This window comes from Thermobia domestica, chromosome 12, assembly GCF_964235325.1.
Source record: "Thermobia domestica chromosome 12, izTheDome1.hap1.1, whole genome shotgun sequence".
Lineage (NCBI taxonomy): Eukaryota > Metazoa > Arthropoda > Insecta > Zygentoma > Lepismatidae > Thermobia > Thermobia domestica.
In genome coordinates, this window is record NC_137465.1 from 28,320,095 (window position 1) to 28,337,100 (window position 17,006).

General features: G+C 35.2%; 4 non-coding genes across 4 annotated transcripts; 2 read left to right on the top strand and 2 right to left on the bottom strand.

Annotated features, from left to right (window-relative positions):
* Positions 1 to 507: 507 nt before the first annotated feature.
* Positions 508 to 580, bottom strand: TRNAV-AAC (transfer RNA valine (anticodon AAC)). The gene has a single exon. It is a non-coding gene; the product is annotated as a tRNA-Val (tRNA).
* Positions 581 to 9,634: 9,054 nt separating this feature from the next.
* Positions 9,635 to 9,706, top strand: TRNAM-CAU (transfer RNA methionine (anticodon CAU)). Its single transcript has one exon. It is a non-coding gene; the product is annotated as a tRNA-Met (tRNA).
* A 730-nt stretch (positions 9,707 to 10,436) lies between these two features.
* TRNAN-GUU (transfer RNA asparagine (anticodon GUU)) lies at positions 10,437 to 10,510 on the top strand. Its single transcript has one exon. It is a non-coding gene; the product is annotated as a tRNA-Asn (tRNA).
* An 855-nt stretch (positions 10,511 to 11,365) lies between these two features.
* On the bottom strand, positions 11,366 to 11,438 carry TRNAV-AAC (transfer RNA valine (anticodon AAC)). The gene has a single exon. It is a non-coding gene; the product is annotated as a tRNA-Val (tRNA).
* Positions 11,439 to 17,006: the final 5,568 nt, after the last annotated feature.

Genomic DNA, 17,006 nt, shown 5'->3' on the forward strand with positions numbered 1-17,006 from the left:
GTTGGTTTTCTGATATACTCCTAGTTCCTCCCATTCTCTCATTCTACTAATTCTTCCATAACCATTCGTTTGTTTTAATCGTAGTCCCCATTAGTCTCAAGAACATAACCGACGGACCTTAAATTCAAAGATGCCATTTCTTATTCGTATTTACGCCCATATTTCAAAAGTGGCTTATTATTTTAAATTTCTTGCATTTTGTCCGCTCTCCTCACTCATCTGTCATAATCTACACAATATCATTTCATGAGTCTCTCTTAACATTTCATACAAAAACTCGAAAATATTGTTCTTCTCCGTATATGCTTACTTCACTTTTGCTAGCCTTACTTTTATTTAATATTCGCACTTCCCTTAATAATTACATGTAATGTCATAGTAAAATAAGGGAATCGCATGTTGTATATGATAGAATAGCATAGGTACTGCCTTGAAGGCATATTAAGGTTGACTGTGAAAGTGCAGACCAGCATTCGTTAATATAGACGTAATAAAATAAAACATCAGTGTGCTCGCCAGGGATCGAACCTGGGACCTTCCGCGTGTTAGGCGGATGTGATAACCACTACACCACGAGCACACACATTGATGATTGCTTATACTCAAGCAAAACAATGGAAGAATATTGATGTGAAGTAGGGAACACATGCGTGACTTCTTGCGACCTGTACTCATATTTCGTATAAACTAATATTTGTAAAACACGACATTGGATTACCCACAATTTTGCATGCGAAAACCATACTCAAACGTCTATTACACTTACCTGAAAAATGAGAGATCACGGCTAAGTGCAGGGCAGTATCTAACACTTTTACCGTTCGGCATATTATTCGCACAACATATTTTGCGTTTCTCGTTTTGTTTTCTATACCAATGCCTTTGTAAATGAAACAAACCTAGTAAACACAGCACGAAAAATATACCATTTTAAAATAGTTTTACACAAAGAGCAGCGTCGCAAAGGTCGCGATGTAGTACTGCATCACCATTGCCAGCAGTAATGATTCACCTTACGTTTGTAGACAGCCTCTTATTTCCGTTTACCATACTTTATTCTCAATTTCTAAAAATATGCCGCTTGGGACCTATGGGCCGTGCGTAAATTGGACCTTTCCATTCTAACTCTGTTATCCAGCTATCTGGACTGCCACATACTATGACGTGGAAGGGCGCTTTGTGTTTAGGAGTTTGTACGACAGCGAATGACATACCAATCAAGTCCTGACGGGTTCATTTGGTTACATCAATGTAGCCAATTTGGTAATTGAATTAGTTGATCTGGCGATTATTGACATGAAAAGTTTAGAAGATTACAACTTAGGAAAAATATATATCTTATGTAAGAAATACAGACGTCAAAACGGAGATACTCCAACTTAAATAACTAATCTGTAATCTGTGGCAAGTTTCGATTCTTTGTAGTTATTGTACCAAATTTCACATAAGTAAATCCCCACGCTAAGCGGGTTTGCATATCCAGGCTCCTAACTATGAAAATATTTACGATCACTCCAACCCCAATCATTTCACAGATTCAACCTGTTGTATATAAGTTATTAGGACATAAAATTGAATGTAATTTATACGAAAAACCCTTTTATGCATTGCAAGACCTGCAGTGTTGGGTAAGTTACTTGTAAAAATGTAACGCGTTACAAGTTACTTTACTTTCTCTTAAAATGTAACGCGTTAGTAACGCGTTACTTGCCCCAAAAAAGTAACTGTTACTTTACTTTGAAAGTAACGCGTTACTAACGCGTTACTTTTAGGTCCGAAACTTGAAATATGTGAAAAAAATTACTGCTTCAATTTTCCGTACTACTAGGTATTATTACCGCTATTATTATTATTATTATTATTATTATTATTATTATTATTATTATTATTATTGTTATTGCATTCCTGAATCGCTTTATATAAATGCAAGGACAAATTTTTACTTGTTATATAAACATTTTCGTATAATGTAACATTGATAAAATGCCATACTGCGTTACTCGTAGGGATGGGCACGAGCGAGTTCGAGCGACTTTTCTTTGAAACTCGATTCGACTAGAAACATACATCTTTGAGCTCGACCTGAGAACTCGGCTCGAAAAATTTCCTCCAACTCGACTCGAATTGGGGTCGAGTTTCGAGTCGAGTCGAGCCAAATCCGGTCTATAGTTTCGAGTACTCTCTTCAAGTATATTACATAAGACAATATAATTATTAACAATGACACTACTACTACTACTACAACTTTTATTATTATTATTATTATTATTATTATTATTATTATTATTATTATTAGAATAATAATAATAATAATAATAATAATAATAATAATAATAATAACACTGTATATAAACATGAAAGATATGTGGTTTGTATTTGAATACTAAAAAACTAGTTGATTGCCAACCTCGGTAATCGTGAATTGAGTTGATTTTGAGTTTAACGTCCCGTTCAGCAGCGAGGCTATATGAGACGTGGACCTACTGATTAAAGTGGAGTCCGAACCACATGAGCTCCCGCCAGGAATCGAACCCGGGTCTTCCACGCCAAAGGCGCGTACGCTAACCGCTTAGCCACGGAGGAGCTCTCGGTAATCATGAAGTCTAGGAGTCAAGGACATTGTTCACGAGCTTCTGAATTTGGGTTGAGGGTCTAGGTTGAGTATTCGGAATCGAGCCGAACACTGTTAAAAGTTATAGGGCACTGGCCAAATATCTTCAAAACTGCTCGGCCCGGGTTTAGAATTGTCAACGACTCGAACAGCTCGGCTCACAGCTCATTCACTATCGATCCGAACCGAGAAGTGAGCCGAGCCAACAGCTCACCGAACCGACTCGGCTCAGTTGAGCCGTACCGAGCAGATGGCTCATCCCAACCAAGCCAGCTCGAGTCGATGGTTCACCCCAAGCGAGCCGGCTCGAGCCATCTTCTCAGTTGAGCCGAGCGGAGCTGAGCTTGTTATAAAAAATATCTTGTGGTCTCGCTATCAAGACGAGACGAGATGCGAGCAGTATCCACTCTCGTGAGCAACATTAAAAGTAATCCATATTACTGCTTAGCTTACATTTCTTATGGCTTTCGCTTTCCAGTGTAATCAGGCCATGATTTCAAGACGAAGTAAAACGAACGAGCCATTTATCAAACTCGATTGGACTCGAAACTCGACGCGAAAAACTGAATCGGCTCGGAACTCGACTCGAGAATATTACCTTCGACTTGACTCGAAACTCGTCTTGAATTCCGGTCGAGTCGAGTTTTATCTTGACTCGTGCTCATCCTTATGCGTTAGAAAAAATTGTTGCTTATTATTATTCTGCTAAACTAATTGTATAATAATAACAATGTTCTTATGTAAAATTAAAAATACAGAATATAGAGAAACATTACACTACAACTGACAAAATGAGAACACACGAACTGTGGGTGAATCAAAACTTGCCAGTAACTCTAAAATCGATACATGCTTTTTAAAGCTAGTTTTAAACTCTATAATCAATGGGACTCTAAGATAAGCAAACTGATCTGAAAGAACTCCAATATTACATACCATCAGCAAACTATTTTCTAGTAATAAAGTAGGCCTGCTCAACAGAACAGTTTATTCACATTAACCCCTTACTGTATATCGCTAATTATGGCACCCTAGTTGTTGATATTTTCCGCCGGGGCACTTCAGATACTTTACTTTTAAATTCTCCACCATCATCCTCAGCTCTTAAGAAAAAAGCATTCTTTCAAATGTTCGAACGGTAAAATATTTTCGTTCTCCATCTTTATAAAAACAACACCAATCAAAGTAAAATGGACTACCGGTATCATTGCACTCGTAGTTCACTCACTGAATATATTGATTTGGAGCTGTCAAAATCCACGACAAAATCTTCCAGGTGCTTGCAATCAGTACACGTGATTACCCTAAGGCTGTCCTCATCTTTTAAAAACAGCAAGTGGCACTACGAACTTATCTGTTTCTCTATGCGTCGGTGATTGTCGGTCACTGACATACGTAGTTCATGCTCGATTGTTTCATTCTGAGAAATTCACTTACAGGAAAGGAACACATGTTTCCGAAAAAAATACATATATTGTAGTTACTCATCCGAAATGTAACGCAAAAAAAGTAACGCAAACTAGGTACGTTACTTAAAAATTTGTAACGCGTTACCGTTACAGTTACTTTGGAAAAAATGTAACGCGTTACTAGGAAAAGTTACTTAAAAAGTAACGCGTTACAAGTAACGCGTTACTTGCGTTACGTTACTTCCCAAGACTGAAGACCTGTAACGTCCAAATATTCACCACAAACTTATAGTTGTATCGACATAAACAAACAAACAAAATAAAAAAAAGTGTGGAGCAGGAAACCACTTTACACAAAAGTCAAAAGAGGTTATTGAAGGCATACGAACTGGTCGAGCGGTTTGGGTGACTAGTCTGTCAATCAGAAGTTTATGTGTTCAAACCCTGTAAAAAATATTCGTTTTTTTTTCTTAAAAGTGTGTTCCTATTTTCATCAGAGGACTGAGAACATTTCTTTGAATAAATCTTTGGAAACTACTTTTCTCTCAAATTCGATTAGAAGCGAACATTATATGAATTGCAAATCTAACATCCACAGCTGAGAACAAAATATTAAGTATGTTCAATATGTCATTATTGTCCTTTGATTTGTAGTGAAAAACTAATTATAAGCATTGACAATTTCAGAAGATTCTCCCCGGTAATGGTCAAGATATGAATGAGAAAAAACTGATAAAACATTATTAGTCCATTTGAGCATGATCGAAGATAACTTATGGCCACGAAGGGGAAATTTATGTCGACAGGATCTCAAATTCTCCGACAGGTCATGCCCTGAAATCTTCACTGTTTGAAAGGTATCCTTAACAAATAGAATATTATATTTATTTCTCCTTCTACGTTTTGAAATGGAAAAATCATAATTTTAAATAGAATTATAATACGATAAGCATAAAGATTTATACAACTAATGAAGTAAATATCCTTGTGTAAGTTATCGATTTCTATTCGGATTAAAACTCGAATATTCGTTTGCATCACACTTTAAAGTAAATCCTCTCTATATATAGTTCCTACTGGAAAGCATGTTTAACTCCAATTACTTAATCAATATTTTTAATAATATATTTTTATTGTAATACTCTTACTATTCAATGTTGTATGCACTTAATTTCCCAAAGCAAAACCTCACAAATGTATAATTGACTAGTAAATATTATCAAATAAATTATCATTTAGTTTACGTAAACATTGCATCGCCTGATTTGAAACTTCGTATTTTAAATAATAATAATAATAATAATAATAATAGTAGTAGTAGTAGTAGTAAAATCATAGCCATATCTTTATCAGAATTTCAGGCTTAGTCAATAAATGAATTCAACATAGTCTCTATTCGAAGCTCTATTTAATCGAATCAGATAGAAATACGAAGAGGAACTTCGAGAACAGGTAAAAGAAAAATGTTACTTTGGTGGGTTTGAAAGTAACTTTTAAGAGTTTTTTTTTTTTTTTTTTTTACAATTACAGACAAATGCCTTGGACACTATTTTCTTTTCTTTAAGTTAACTGATTCACCGAACGTATCTGACATATGAGTAACTTGTCTCTATTTTCTACTCGGTTATCTGACATATGAGTAACTTGTCTCTATTTTCTACTCGGTTATACACGTTTTACAATCTTTTCCATTAACCTTGAACGACAAGAACACGAACACAAAAACAAAAACATCCACGTAGGTATGACAGTTAAAATTCCTAACTTCCCCCACGGGGAATAGAACCCGGAACCACATACACCTGAGGCACACGTGCTAGCCACTAGACCAGCGGGAAGAACAAATAAAATGTATTTTGTAGTGTCTGAAGTTTATAGCTATTTCACCCTGTTGTAGTATGTCTATTGATTTTTTAATGTTTACCGTATTCGTTACTTTGAGGAATGATATATATTATTGATATAGGTTTTATTACATATTCGGCCATAAATATTATATAAATTATCAGAATTATTCATGATCTTCCATGGAAATTCACTGCTGCATGCGCAGTAGAAACAGAAGAACACAATTTTCTGATGTTGGTCAGAACGCAAATTTCTAACAGGCTGTCTGAATTCCTTGGTGGAAAGCAGTAGTTCCCAACCTAGGGACCTGCAGCTTCCTCCTGAGTAAGCATGAAGAGCGAGTAAGGTGGCGAAAGCTACTGGCATAAAAGAATTGTGCAATAAGTAAATAAAGCACTACTTATTATGACTTTCAAATTCAGCTTGACAATTTTATAATTGCCGTTTTACAAAAACATCATATTGCACTAGGAGGGTATGCAAAAGTTTTGCTGGAAATAAATATAAATTCCTGGGATTATTATTATTATTATTATTATTATTATTATTATTATTATTATTATTATTATTATTATTATTATTATTATTATTATTATTATTATTATTGGTCTCCTACTTCTTGGCCAAGATGTGAAATATTCACTACCTTCTTCATACCGCTAAATCAATTTCTTCACTGTTTTCTCGTCACAGCTCATACTCCTAGCTATCTGAATGGCAATTTGTCTAATTGTTGCTCGACCTATGATTTTCCCTCGCATAGTAACAGATAGTTTTCTACAGCTTTTAGAGCGAGGTATTTTGACAACCTGTAGAAATTTGCATTGTGATTCGTATTAGCAATGACAGTAAAGTGGATATTTCTGTTCCTACTGTGCATCATCAGTATCATTATATCAGAAGTATTCCGCCATTACCAGCGGGTCACTTACCGCAGCTGAGAAGCTGCCATGCTCCACGATCTTCTGTTAACCTCTCCATCTTCACATACGATTTTTCTGTTTTGATATCGCCAATAGCCTAATTCTGTTTCTATATAGTCTAATTCGTCCTCTCCCTCTCTTCCCTGCCACCATACCCCTCAAAATACTATTTCCTCCATCCTAAAGGCTCTTTTCGCCATTTCTATCCTTGCTTTTATTTCACGTTCGCATGTCAAATCATCACTAGTAATAGTACTCAGATATCGAAAACTAATCACTTGTTGTTTTTTCCCGCTCCTACTTCTATATTTCACACCGATCGCTTCGTTTCAATCACCATGGATTTTGTCTTTCTAACATTTATTTTCATCCCATATTCTTCACAAGCCTTTCTCAAGTTTTCTACATCTTATTAATTTTCTTTTTAGATTCTACAACAACAACCATATCAACCCCAAACCGTATACACCTCACCATTCTATCTTCTACGGAAATTCCATCTTCATTATGTAGACTCGTTTTCGTTATCTCTTCTAAATAGTTATTAAATAAAATATAATCGGCGGAATATAGCCCTATAATCTCTGTTGAACTCATCTTCCAATTACACTGTCTGTCTACTGCGCATGCACCAGTGAATTTCCATGGAAGATCATGAATAATTCTGATAATTTATATAATATTTATGGCCGAATATGTAATAAAACCTATATCAATAATATATATCATTCCTCAAAGTAACGAATACGGTAAACATTAAAAAATCAATAAACATACTACAACAGGGTGAAATAGCTATAAACTTCAGACACTACAAAATACATTTTATTTGCTCTTCCCGCTGGTCTAGTGGCTAGCACGTGTGCCTCAGGTGTATGTGGCCCCGGGTTCGATTCCCCGTGGGGGAGGTTAGGAATTTTAACTGTCATACCTATGTGGATGTTTTTGTGTTCGTGTTCTTGTCGTTCAAGGTTAATGGAAAAGATTGTAAAACGTGTATAACCGAGTAGAATATAGAGACAAGTTACTCATATGTCAGATACGTTCGGTGAATCAGTTAACTTAAAGAAAAGAAAAAAGTGTCCAAGGCATTTGTCTGTAATTTGCAAAAAAAAAAAAAAAAAAAAACTAACTCTTAAAAGTTACATCCAAACCCACCAAAGTAACATTTTTCTTTTATCTGTTCTCGAAGTTCCTCTTCATATTTCTATCTGATTCGATTAAATAGAGCTTCGAATAGAGACTATGTTGAATTCATTTATTGACTAAGCCTGAAATTCTGATAAAGATATGGCTATGATTTTATTACTACTACTACTACTACTATTATTATTATTATTATTATTATTACTATTATTATTATTATTATTATTATTATTATTATTATTATTATTATTATTATTATTATTATTATTATTATTATTATTATTTAAAATACGAAGTTTCAAATCAGGCGATGCAATGTTTACGTAAACTAAATGATAATTTATTTGATAATATTTACTAGTCAATTATACATTTGTGAGGTTTTGCTTTGGGAAATTAAGTGCATACAACATTGAATAGTAAGAGTATTACAATAAAAATATATTATTAAAAATATTGATTAAGTAATTGGAGTTAAACATGCTTTCCAGTAGGAACTATATATAGAGAGGATTTACTTTAAAGTGTGATGCAAACGAATATTCGAGTTTTAATCCGAATAGAAATCGATAACTTACACAAGGATATTTACTTCATTAGTTGTATAAATCTTTATGCTTATCGTATTATAATTCTATTTAAAATTATGATTTTTCCATTTCAAAACGTAGAAGGAGAAATAAATATAATATTCTATTTGTTAAGGAAACCTTTCAAACAATGATAATTTCAGGTCATGACCCGTCGGAGAATTTGAGACCCTGTCGACATAAATTTCCCCTTCCTGGCCATAAGTTATTTTCGATCATGCTCAAAGTAGACTAATAATGTTTTATCAGTTTTTTCTTATTCATATCTTGACCATTACCGGGGAGAATCTTCTGAAATCGTCAATGCTTATAATTACTTTTTAATTACAAATCAAATGATAATAATGACATATTGAACATACTTAATATTTTGTTCTCAGCTGTGGATTTTAGATTAGCAATTTATATAATGTTCGCTTCTAATCGAATTTGAGAGAAAAGTAATTTCCAAAGATTTATTCAAAGAAATGTTCTCAGTCCTCTGATGAAAATAGGAACACACTTTTAAGAAAAAAAAAAACGAATATTTTCTACAGGGTTTGAACACATAAACTTCTGATTGACAGACTAGTCACCCAAACCGCTCGACCAGTTCGTATGTCTTCAGTGACCTCTTTTGACTTTTGTGTTGTAAAGTGGTTTCCTGCTCCACACTTTTTTGTTTTGTTTATGTCGATACAACTATAAGTTTGTGGTGAATATTTGGACGTTACAGATCTTGCAATGCATAAAAGGGTTTTTCGTATAAATTACATTCAATTTTATGTCCTAATAACTTTTATACAACAGGTTGAATCTGTGAAATGATTGGGGTTGGAGTGATCGTAAATATTTTCATAGTTAGGAGCCTGGATATGCAAACCCGCTCAGCGTGGGGATTTACTTCTGTGAAATTTGGTACGATATTATTAATTGGTATCAGTGAAATATGATGAAGAGCGAAGAGAATGAAAATAGAACAGTGAGACCGCTCAAGAAACACTACTGCCCTCTGTTTTACTCAGTTACTACATTGTGTGTTATATATTGCTCATCATGTACTGCAATCTGCTAATACAAAATAACAATAATGAATTTGGATAGTCAAACAGTATATTATCAAACAGCAGCAGAGTGGCGCAGTGGAAGCGTGCTGGGCCCATAACCCAGAGGTCCGTGGATCGAAACCACGCTCTGCTAATTCATTTTGCTTCTCACATAGTTAGGAAATCACGAAGAAAATTGCATTTTGAAGACAAGTTCAGTATGGGTAACGCCTCACTTCATATAATTATATATGATTCGGAAATCTCGTTTAGAACAATCTGAGCAGTCTTTACTTAGTAGTTCTGGAGAAAATGTTAACATGAAATCGCGTAAAGGTGCTGCTGCCGTTATGATTTAAATTTTTAAAAATTTTCAAAATTGAGATGAGAAAAGTATTATTACCACGCTCTCACATGCCTCGTACGCATAAAATCCTTTTATATAAAGAAACACTGCCCATAGAGAGAGTAAACAAACAACGCACAAATATCCCACATACTTGATATACGAAGTGTGCAACCCACATAAATAATATAATAGAACAACAGATGGTAAAATGATCTCAAAGTGTAAGAAGCTCACATTGTTGAGTGAATTGGATCAATGAGAAGGATATTGACCAAAGGAAAGTCATTTCTCAGTTAATCATGAAAAGGATTTTATTATAGCAGGAGGAATTTGGAAAAGAGAAATAAGATTCGTCGTTTTAGTAAAAGTGAATATGTAGAATTACATACAGCAATTTACAGAAATAAATAGTTATAGCTTTATCAAAGGGTGTTGATAAATTACTTTTCACATTATCATATCGCGTATTCAAAGTAGAGTAGAGGCGTGTTGTGGTGCTGTAGTATTGTGAAACAGCGCTCAAATAAGATAGTGGGCCTCCGTGGCGCAATCGGCTAGCGCGTTCGGCTGTTAACCGAAAGGTTGGTGGTTCGAGCTCACCTGGGGGCGATAGTTTTAGTTATCCCTGCTATATTAATTCGAAATGTACTAATGTAATAATCATCAATAATGTCAAAGTTGTATCTGAAAACTCGTCACCTAAGATCTTCGGCTGGATTATTAACTTTAGTAGCGATAATCAAATCTAACTCTTAGCTCCTTTCCCTGAATTTAATTCGACAGCATCATCCATCACATGTGTTAGCTAAGTTTTTAGCTGTGCAATTTCCAGCTCTTTCTCATTGGATCCTTTTCCAACAAGTTCTTATCTTGAATTCTTATTGATAGGGGTCACTGCTAGAGCGATTACCCCTGGTTCGATCACCAGCCAATTTTGTGGTGGACAACATCGTGTCCGTTGGTTTTCTGATATACTCCTAGTTCCTCCCATTCTCTCATTCTACTAATTCTTCCATAACCATTCGTTTGTTTTAATCGTAGTCCCCATTAGTCTCAAGAACATAACCGACGGACCTTAAATTCAAAGATGCCATTTCTTATTCGTATTTACGCCCATATTTCAAAAGTGGCTTATTATTTTAAATTTCTTGCATTTTGTCCGCTCTCCTCACTCATCTGTCATAATCTACACAATATCATTTCGTGAGTGTCTCTTAACATTTCATACAAAAACTCGAAAATATTGTTCTTTTCCGTATATGCTTACTTCACTTTTGCTAGCCTTACTTTTATTTAATATTCGCACTTCCCTTAATAATTACATGTAATGTCATAGTAAAATAAGGGAATCGCATGTTGTATATGATAGAATAGCATAGGTACTGCCTTGAAGGCATATTAAGGTTGACTGTGAAAGTGCAGACCAGCATTCGTTAATATAGACGTAATAAAATAAAACATCAGTGTGCTTGCCAGGGATCGAACCTGGGACCTTTCGCGTGTTAGGCGGATGTGATAACCACTACACCACGAGCACACACATTGATGATTGCTTATACTCAAGCAAACAATGTAAGAATATTCATGTGATGTAGGGAACACATGTGTGACTTCTTGCGACCTGTACTCATATTTCGTATAAACTAATATTTGTAAAACACGAGATTGGATTACCCACAATTTTGCATGCGAAAACCATACTCAAACGTCTATTACACTTACCTGAAAAATGAGAGATCACGGCTAAGAGCAGGGCAGTATCTAACACTTTTACCGTTCGGCATATTATTCGCACAACATATTTTGCGTCTCTCGTTTTGTTTTCTATAGCAATGCCTTTGTAAATGAAACAAACCTTGTAAACACAGCACGAAAAATAAACCATTTTAAAATAGTTTTACACAAACAGCAGCGTTGCAAAGGTCGCGATGTAGTACTGCATCACCATTGCCATCAGTAATGATTCACCTTACGTTTGTAGACAGCCTCTTATTTCCGTTTACCATACTTTATTCTCAATTTCTAAAAATATGCCGCTTGGGACCTATGGCCGTGCGTAAATTGGACCTTTCCATTCTAACTCTGTTATCCAGCTATCTGGACTGCCACATACTATGACGTGGAAGGGCGCTTTGTGTTTAGGAGTTTGTACGACAGCGAATGACATATCAATCAAGTCCTGACGGGTTCATTTGGTTACATCAATGTAGCCAATTTGGTAATTGAATTAGTTGATCTGGCGATTATTGACATGAAAAATTTAGAAGATTACAACTTAGGAAAAATATATATCTTATGTAAGAAATACAGACGTCAAAACGGAGATTCTCCAACTTAAATAACTAATCTGTAATCTGTGGCAAGTTTCGATTCTTTGTAGTTATTGTACGATATTATTAATTGGTATCAGTGAAATATGATGAAGAGCAAAGAGAATGAAAATAGAACAGTGAGATCGCCCAATAAACACTACTGCCCTCCGTTTTACTCAGTTACTACATTATGTGTTATAGCGGGCATCCGTGGTTCAATCGGCTAGCGCGTTCGGCTGTTAACCGAAAGGTTGGTGGTTCGAAATTTTTAGTTATCCCTGCTATATTAATTCGAAATGTAGTAATGCAGTAATAATCAATAATGTCAAAGTTGTATCTGAAAACTCGTCACCTAAGATCTTCGGCTGGATTATTAACTTTAGTAGCGATAATCAAATCTAACTCTTAGCTCCTTTCCCTGAATTTAATTCGACAGCATCATCCATCACATGAGTTGGGTAAGTTTTTAGCTGTGCAATTTCCAGCTCTTTCTCATTGGATCCTTTTCCAACAAGTTTTTATCTTGAATTCTTATTGATAGGGGTCACTGCTAGAGCGATTACCCCTGGTTCGATCACCAGCCAATTTTGTGTTGGACAACATCGTGTCCGTTGGTTTTCTTATATACTCTGGTTTTCTGAGAGTAAATAAACAACGCACAAATACCCCGCATACTTAATACACGAAGCGTGCAACCCACATAAATAATATAATAGAACAACAAATGGTAAAATGATCGCAAAATGTAAGAAGCTCACATTGTTGACTCAATCGAATTAATGGGTAGGATATTGACAAAAGGAAAGTCATTTCTCAGATTATCAGGGAAAGGAGTTTTGTATAGTAGGAAAAGTTTAGAAAAGAGAATGAAGATTTTTCGTTTTAGTAAAAGTGAATACGAAGAGTTACATAAACAATTTTCAGAAATAAATAGCTATATTCTTAGCAAAGCGTGTTGATAAATTACTTTTCACATTATCATATCGCGTATTCAAAGTAGAGGAAAGCCGTGTTGTGGTGCCGTAGTGAGAAGGATATTGACAAAAGGAAAGTTATTTCTCTGATGATCAGGAAATGTATTTTAGGTGTAGGAGGTGGAATTTAGAAAAGTGAAAGTTTTTGTCTTTTTAACCCCTGGTGTGTACGCACCATATTTCATGTCACGACCCCCCTCATTACTAAATCCTGGCTAAAGGAACTAATATATGTTGCCAGTAAAATAATTTAGAATGATCCAACCCGTGGTGTGATAACCACAGTGTTTCGTCACGGACCCCCCTATTACGAAATCCTAGCTACGTTCGAACATAGAGGCTATAGATATTGAAGAAGATTGCAATTGTAACAGTTATGTGAAATTATTTTGTCCATTACAACTTTCTATTCTTTTATTATGATTTAGGTGGGGGCGGCTAAATATTGTTTGTTTACACTTAAGAAATGTCTAGAACAGGCCCTGAGGAGGAGAGAGAACAGATCAGTGACTAGTTTTCGATATCTAGGTAGTATTATTAGTGAAGATATGAAGTGCGAATGTGAAATAAAAGCAAGAGTAGGAATGGCGAAAGAAACCTTTAGCAGAAAGAAAATACAATTTTGTTGGATCTTGAGTAAAGAGTTGAGAAAAAGACTCATAAAATGCTTCGTGTGGAGTATTGTACCGCATGGGGCAAAAACATGCACATTACACAAAAATAATGAAAAGTAATTGACAGTGGCGTGTTTAGGATATTTTCGGGGGGCTGTGTACATATAAAAATTATTTCAGAGGGAGGCTTGGGCCCGATAGCCACCCCTAAATACGCCACTGATGATTGGTGTGGGTAAGAATTGAGATAAATAACAGGGTGAGAGCAAAACGAATGAGTGAGTGTTAGAAATGATGGGAGACAATAGAACAACTTTAGATATTATTATTATTAAGAAGAAGAGAAACTGGTTGGGACATTGGCTAAGAAGGAACTATCATTAGGGATGTGATAGAGAGTATGGCGGCAGGAAAGAGAGAGAGGGGCAAAGAAGACTACAATTGATGGACAATATGAAAACAGGAAAATCTTACGTGAAGAGTAAAAGGTTAGCGGAAGACTGTGGAATATGGAGGCTTCTCACAAGGAGAAGGCAGACTTTGGTAAATGAACTTCGGGGCCATTTTTTGCGAGGTGGTAGTGCACATTTAAAGAGTTAATATGACAAACTGGGAGAGCGCAATGGTCTAAAATAACCGAGAAAAACCGTCTTAAAGGTTTCTACTCGCCGCATATATCGTAAGACGCGCGATCTTACCAAGTGACGGCGTGGCAGAGTGAGAAGAACCTGAGACTCAAGTGCAAAGGGTCAGGGGTTCGATTTCCATTCTAGTCAAAATTTTATTTACGGTTTTTGCTTGAAGCAGTAAAGTAGCCATTTGTAACTATAAGTAAAATATTAATTCACCATATGTTTATAATGTATTTAAAAAATGGAAATTTTTAATCACTTGTAAAATCTTTCAATGTTCCATTTTAACTAGCAAGAAAATTTAATCTATTACGTAAATATACTGATATCACGAGTTATATTTTGGTTACGATAATCGTCGTGTAATACGCTTCGTGTCTACATCTGTTGACAGTGTGTGAATTACAAAGGAGTTGAGGGGGTAATCCCCTTTGCTAATACTGGATGTTGCTATAACCAAAGGAGATTTCCCCCTCATTCCCCTTGTAATTGGCACACTGTCAACAGATGTAGACACGAAGTTTCAAGAACATTTTTACACAACGACTGCGGTAACAATGATATTTACGGAAGAGATTAAATGTTGTTCCTAGTTAACATGGAACATTGAAAGATTTTACAAGTGATTGAAAATTTCTATTGTTTTAATACATTATGAACATATGGTAAATTAATATTTTACTTATGGTTGCAAATGGATACTTTATTAGTTGAAGCAAAAAACAAAAATAAAAATTTGACTCGAATGGGAGTCGAACACGAGAGCCTTTGCGATTGAATCTAAGTTTCCTCTCACTCTGCCACGCCGTCATTTGATAACTTTGCGCGTCTTACGATATATGCGCGAGTAGAAAACTTTATGACGGTTTTTCTTGGTTATTTTTGGCCATTGCGCTCTCTCAGTTTGTAAAATTAACTCTTTATATGTGCACTACCACCTCGCAAAAAATGGCCCCGAAGTTCACTTACCAAAGTCTGCCTTCTTCTTGTCAGTCGCGGCAACTGACCTGCCAATAATCGTAGAATGTCTATGAAGATGATGACTATTCTGGACAAAACATTTTAATCTTTTTTATAACCCTTCCTTGACACAGACATTTTTTAAAATTTATTTCTTATTCATTGTTCTTTTAACAAAACGAATACCGTATTCTGTCCAAATCTCACGTTTCTAGATATGTTGGTATGGCCTACATTTTCAGTGAATCAATTTTGGTCTTGCATATAATATAACACACTATTTATACTGCTCTTACCTTTCCAGAAGCGGAATCTTCAAAAACGCTCTAATACCTCTTTCCCTTATTTTTAATTAGAAATAAGAGGTTGTGTAACGAATTTCACATTTCCATTCATAGACCAAGTAGTATTCCTCTAAATAGGTAAAATTTCACATTAAGCATCTTCTGAGAAAACAATGGGAAATTTTAATACTATAGAAATTGTTCTCTTTATCTCTTTTAGAAGCGGAATTTTCGAAGACGCTGAAATATGGAATTAATTATTTTTATTTCGGAGTTGATATACTAAAATTTACATCTCCGACTTAAGCGAATCCCTACATTTGACACTTTGTGAATAAATAAAGGAAAATTTCAATATTAAAAAATGGCCCCGTTTCAAATGTTTGGAACAGAATTTTTGGAAACATTAACTAATTAACTAACGCTATGGCCTATGGAACCCGTAGATTCAATACTGCGTTTACAAAAGCTCTCCATTGATTTCTATAATTAGCCAATTGGATCTAGTTTCTACTTTGTAGTCCTATCTCTGCGAGATCCATCTGAATATTGTCCTTTCATTTGCGCCTAGGCCTTCTAATGGTCATTTTCCAATTGGATTTCCAGCTAAAACTTTTAAAAACATTCCTACTTTCTTCCATTCTGGCTACACGACATGCCCACTTGAGCCTCCTAGATTTGAAGACTCTAACAACGTTTGGTATAAATTGTGCAATTCCTCGTTATGAAGTTTCCGCCATTCCCCATTCCTGTTCCTCCTAGGTTCGACTATTCACCTCAGGATCGTATTCTCAAATACTTTCAGTCTACGTTCTTCCCTCAGAGTAAGCGACCATGTTTCACAACCATATAGCACAAGAGGCATGATTATTGTTTTACATATTTTAAGCTTCAAATTCTTCGACAGAATTCGCGATGTCAAAATATTTTGAACTGAATAATAACACGAATTACCTGCTTTTAGTCGACATTTAATTTCTTCGTAAATATGGTTTTGGTCTGTTAATATTGATCCCAGATATTTGAAAGTATCCACTTTATCGGAAATATTATTTGATATTATAACGTATCCATAATTTGCAGTATTACGATCCCGACGAACTTCCATGTATTTAGTTTTCACTTGAAAGTTTATAAACCGAATTGCACATATCCAACTTAAGCGAGTTCTCCTAATCGTTACCTTGTGAACAAATAAAGACAAATGTCAATGCTACTGAAATTGATTGTCTCCTTTTCCCCTTTTAAGGAAAATTTTCGAAAACGCTGGAACATGTGATCCCTTGTTTTTGTTTAAGAGTTTATAAACCGAATTTCATATCTTCAACT